This window comes from Hoplias malabaricus, chromosome 6, assembly GCF_029633855.1.
Source record: "Hoplias malabaricus isolate fHopMal1 chromosome 6, fHopMal1.hap1, whole genome shotgun sequence".
NCBI classification, from domain to species: Eukaryota; Metazoa; Chordata; class Actinopteri; order Characiformes; family Erythrinidae; genus Hoplias; species Hoplias malabaricus.
The window spans coordinates 17,622,976-17,628,975 of record NC_089805.1 but is presented as its reverse complement, the minus strand read 5'-3'; positions in this window follow the sequence as shown (position 1 = coordinate 17,628,975).

Genomic DNA, 6,000 nt, shown 5'->3' with positions numbered 1-6,000 from the left:
GACAATCAAAGGACAAAAGGACAAAGTTCCACCGCTGCTTGGAACTGGGCATGGCGACTTTAGGCTCATATGTGTGTGCTTCAGAATTTCAAGTTCCATATTTAATGATGATTATACACCAATCAACCATAATATTATGAACACATGCTTGTTTTTACACTCACTGTTTTACTGAACATACATAGTTTTATAAATACAGACTGTAGTCTGTAGTTTGCCTGTATACTATATTTGTCCCCTTTTACCCTGTTTTTCAGTGGTCAGGACCCTCACAGGACCACCACAGAGTAGGTAAGATTTGGGTGGTGGATCATTCTCAGCGCTGCAGTGACATTGACATGATAGTGGTGTGTTAGTGTTTTGTGCTAGTACACGTGAATCAGACACAGCAGTGCTTCTCAAATTTTTAAACACAGCGTCCACTCACTTTGTTAGGCTCACCTACCTCATTGGTCCACCTCGTAGATGTAAAGTCGGAGACAGTAGCTCATCTGTTGCTGCAGTTTGTGTTGGTCGTCCTCTAGCCCTTTATCGGTGGACACCATTCTTGTTGGGAAAGAGAGGTAGGGATGAGGGGCAGGGCTATAAACCTATTGAAACAGATTTTTCAGGCACAAATGAAGGACTTTGAACATGGCACAAGCAAAAAAATAAAGCAGCAGATGTCCTTTTTTCCTCTTTTAAAAACTATGATAATCATCTTTTTACCTTAGTTTAATGTAGTTCCAATGCATCATGTTCCTTTACTTCATTCATTCATTCATTCATTATCTGTAAGCGCTTATCCAATTCAGGGTCACGGTGGGTCCAGAGCCTACCTGGAATCATTGGGTGCAAGGCGGGAATACACCCTGGAGGGGGTGCCAGTCCTTCACAGGGCAACACACACACTCACACATTCACTCACACCTACGGTCACTTTTTGAGTCGCCAATCCACCTACCAACGTGTGTTTTTGGACTGTGGGAGGAAACCCACGTTGACACGTTGAGAACACACCAAACTCCCTGGAGCTGTGTGACATTACCTGCTGCGCCACCACGCCCTCCTTTACTTCATAACAATCATAAAACATTGCTAGTAGTATGCCAGTGTCTCAGTTAGCTAGTTAGCTAGTATATTTCCAGTTGCACCTAAAATGGTAAAGCAATTACATTCTAGCACCTGTGGTGACTGCAACTTTTAAGGAGGAACTGGAAGTTTCAAACAAAAAGTCACAGAATAAACAGCTGAATTCAGCTTTTGAAGGCACATAATACTCTAAATTTAATTAAGTTAAAGTCCAGCAGCACGTCTCTAATATCTCTGCTCTTTTTTATGTTCTGATGATGTACCAGGTTGTTGAAAATGTTTCCCATTTCAAAGGCGAAGTTTTTAACAACTACACCTTGTAATTCCAAAGGACTCGAAAACTAGGCTGAAGGATAGAAAGTGTTCATGTAGAAAGAAGGATGAACTACTTATTAATTCTCTTTATTTTAGAAGAAATGTTGGATGCCCACAGACCATACTGAATATCTAATACAGTATATGTTACACTAAAACCAAGATAAGGTCTTAATTTATCAATAGTGACAGGCATATACTCATAATTATCTAACTTATTACCTCAAACTGAGCTTTGATTTCACTGACAGTCCTGAAGGCAAAAGAAAAAAACCTAAAACAAAACAAAAAAAAAAACCTTCCACAAAGCTCTAAAATGCTTGGCAGAACATCACTGGGGAGGATAATTAAAATCTGGTTATGTATCACACTTCTGGCAGTAATTGCAGAGAATTTGCAACCAAGTACCAAATGTGACACTTGCATTTATTTAAGATTTAATACAATATATGAAAAGTACTGGGATTTCTATATTGATTACCCACAACAGATATTAAAGACCCTCAAAGTAAAGCTGACACTTAGTATGACACTAGTCAGTAGGACACTCAGAATTCAGCAGCAATGGAGAGCAGTCAACTACTCTGATAGGAGCCAAAACAATAGCAAAAAATGCTCACAGACAACAAAGAAAACAGCTGTTCTGGCTAGCGCTATGCTGATCAAACTGGTGTAGTCAGGAACTATTTCAGAAGAAATTAATCCAACTCTGGTATCAGAGAAGCTACACTGAAATACAATACAATTACTTCTGCTATGTATACTTTAACCATCCCAAAATAATATTAAAAAAAACAAACAAAAAACAAACAAACAAACAAAAACAGTGCAAACTGCTAACACTGGTAGTAGCAAGATGTAACATGCTAGAAACAGACAAGCTAGTCAGACTAAGGAATACAACATGTAAATATTTTGTAAATGTAGAATGTGTTTTTATTGACTACACAAATAAGCTATGTTTAAAAGGAACATTTTCAACTTACCATATTTGTTCCCTTGATTTCAACTTAGCAAGAGTAAAAGTGTAACCTGTAAAGACCTTCACAAATATATATAATGATATATATTTTAATTTTTAACCTAAGGAAGAACTAAAACTGTAAGTTTAATTGAGAGCCGCTGTCCACCATTTTTGAATGACTAGCCAACTAGGTGGCGTAAGTTCAATTGCAGGTGGACAGACAAAGGGAATCATTTGTCCCCAGAGCCATCATGCTCTTCAATTCTTCCTAGAGGGATGGAAAAGAGTGAAGGATGTACACAGACAGGTACATGCATAGTGCATAGCTCAATTCTGTAAGTTCAATTGCAGTTTTTTCTTTTACACTTTTTAACTCCATTGCTTTATGGACCCAGCCTATTTCCTTATGCAAGATCTTATGTATTGGATCATATGCATTTTGTCTAATGGCTATGTTAGCCTGCTATCATTGCACATTGTTTACACTGCACATAATTAAACCATATTTAACTTCTATATAAATATATTATAAAATTTTATATTTGTAAATTTGTTTGCTAAATATAAGTTCATAAAATATATACTTTGAATATAATAAATACAAGTATATTTTGTACCTCAGTACTATTTCAGTGTACTTAATACTTAATAATGTACTTAGTACATTAAAGTGCACGAATATTTAAATTAACTTTTTCTGTATTTAGATAAAGTAATCTATTCCAAAAATATTATGCATCATAAATGTTCATTGTAAATGTAAAATACTGATGTATCATACAAAATCTACTAAAGCAGCCCTCTGTGTTAGCATAGCAGCATATGAATGTTTACATTATATTCACTAACACCAATGACAGATTTCGGGTTTCCTTTTCAATAAGCCTGCAATTTAATTAAAAAATATATATATTCCTGGTAAAATTCACTTTAGAGACTACTGGTGGGAGCTAAATAGGATTTTTAATCTGGATATAACTATAGCAGTGTTTAACTATCACTCTAGCTATCAGCCTAGGGTTCAGTTCCCCACTCAGGTAGGAACTCTGTGCTATATATTAGGTGAGACTCCTTATCCTGCATTAGCTCATGTTTTAAAAACTGATATGCACTCCAGGTAATAGCATTTGCAAAATACCATAAATGTAATTTTTGTAATATTGTGGTGTTGCTGAGTATATGGAATGGGCTGGGCAGTTCACAGGCAGGGGAGCTCCCTGCATGCTCAGCAACAACCTTTTTGTTAGTTAAGGATTGTTTTAGAATTCTTTCTGTTGTGTGTGTGTGGGTGTATGGGAACTTGTATGTGTGTATAGTGTGTATGTGTGGCAGTTTATATTGATGGGGTGTTATTTTGCATGGATAGAGAATAAGTGGCTCTGTTGGTTCTGCCATATACCAAATCCATATTGCTGCTTGTCCCCTTACACCCTATTAAGGGTTCAATATATATCGCTTAAAATGCAGTAATGGCTCAGACTCATTACCTTACCTCCGGTCACATCACAATATAAAAAATTTTTATTTCTGCTGGAGAGATCTATTAAGTTTTCTTCTCAGATATAAACAATATGCACAAGATATATGTGCAAATTAAAAAAAATAGTGGACCAACTAATTCAAGTGAAAAATATGTAGAGATTTTGCATTCTATTCCTATAAACACATTAGGAGTAGGATCAGTAGTTAATGGTCCTTAATTTAAACACTGCCTGGAGGTAAACCCCGCCATCCTGAGTTTGCACCATCTTAAATTTGTAAGATGTGTGCGTACTGCTCATGTCCTTTAAGGAAACAGGTGCCAGAGTCCTCCTGGCAGGGTCAGCTCATGCGTTTATTTGGCTGTGCCTGACCATTGGCTTTTGAGGCTACATCTCATGATGACTACAAGGCTCGCTGCCTACCAACATTAAACTTGGCCCTGCTCTGGAATGTAAATTCAGTGTTATGTAAAAAGTGGCTCTTCAGGTTGACTGGATGTTCTTGCTGAGTTTATTTGCTTTTATATGCTTGCCCAGAGTACACACCTACTCAGCTGTGCTGAAGTGCCCACTTTACTTGGTCAGAAAGAATGGATTTCTTTGTATGAGTTTACTAGCAACTCTAAGAGATTTATTAAGAGGCAAACCAGTTTCAGAAAAATGGTGAGTGTGTTATATTAGAATGCTCTTCTCAGCTTGTGAACCTAGTGGTTTGTTATTGTTCTCCAAATCCATGTATTATCTGAAAGGAGCAAATGTGGTAAATAACAATGTGGGAGTTTGATCTAGAGTAAAGTTTAAGGGTGAATCCCATTTCACCCGTTTTTAGAGGCATGCTTCAAATGAAGGGCTATGAATGCCTTGTGGATACTTAAATCCTTACACTGGATACAAGTCTGTTACAGAATAGACTTTAAGGTGCTGTTACTGATCTATAAACGTCTTAATGATGTAGGCCCAGCGTATGTACCAGATCTGTTACAAAGATATGAGCCGAGCAGAACTTTCAGATCTTTAGGGACTTGTCAGTTAGTCCCGCCTTAAGTGAAACCTAAACATGGAGAAGAGGCATTTAGCTTCTATGCCACTCTTAAATGGAACCAGCTGACTGAGAACATTAGAAGAGCACAGACATTAGACACTTTTAAATCAAGACTTAAAACATTGTGTTTGTTATAATTATAATTAAAATAAAGCAATTATTTTAATTGTGTGAATTATTTTTATTATGTGTTTTATTTTATTGCACTATTTTAATGTTTTTTAATTCTTGCTCTGCAAACTGCTTTTTACTGTTTCCTTTCACTCCGTAAAAGAAATTTGAATTGCCCTTGTGTATTGCTCTATACAGATCCAGTTCAGACTTTCCTGGGAGCCCTAAGCAAAATTTTGAACCTCCTACCTGAACTCTGAGCCAAAATGTGACAATTTCTTGACAGTTGCACCTGACTATCCACTAGTACTCTCCCTCCTTTTTTGGCTTAAGAATAAAGTCAGCTAAGGACTGGCGCCCCCTCCACAAGGTTTGTAAACAAACAAAATTTATTTTAAAAGACAATATATAAATTAACAGTTTTAAAATAATTAACTTTGTGATCAGCCCTCCAGGATACAAGTCAGAATTAGTCCATTTCTGTAACAGCTGCAGTCCTTAAGGTGGACTGGAAGAAAAAGAAGTACATGATGCAGTAGTTTTGTCCAGGCGCCCGTAACTGCTTCACTTTTCAAGGTGTAACGTAAACGTCAAATATGCTGGTGTTAGTGTAAATATGTGAATACCACAGCAGCATTTAAGGTGGAGCTGAATATTCAAAGAACTCAACTTAGCACTTGGAAATAACTATGTCATTTTTTAATGTGGAATGAAATGGTAAGTAACTTTTAGATTGTACTGGTCTGCTCGGGGTTTAAACGAGTACTAGACAGTATAAAACATTGGTATATGTTCACTTTTCATGTTTCTGCTTCAAAGTATGGTTCATGGCACTGTGACTCTGCAAAGATTTTAAGGTTGTGGAGAGTAGTTGTGCAGTGCACACCACGTCTATATATATTCCCCTGGACATGTTAGTAGACTATTATTTATTTACAATCAAACCTCAAGAAGAGCAGTCACAGGTTTACCTCACTGCTGGTTCCTGAAGAATAGTTTCTCTTTATCTTCTGATG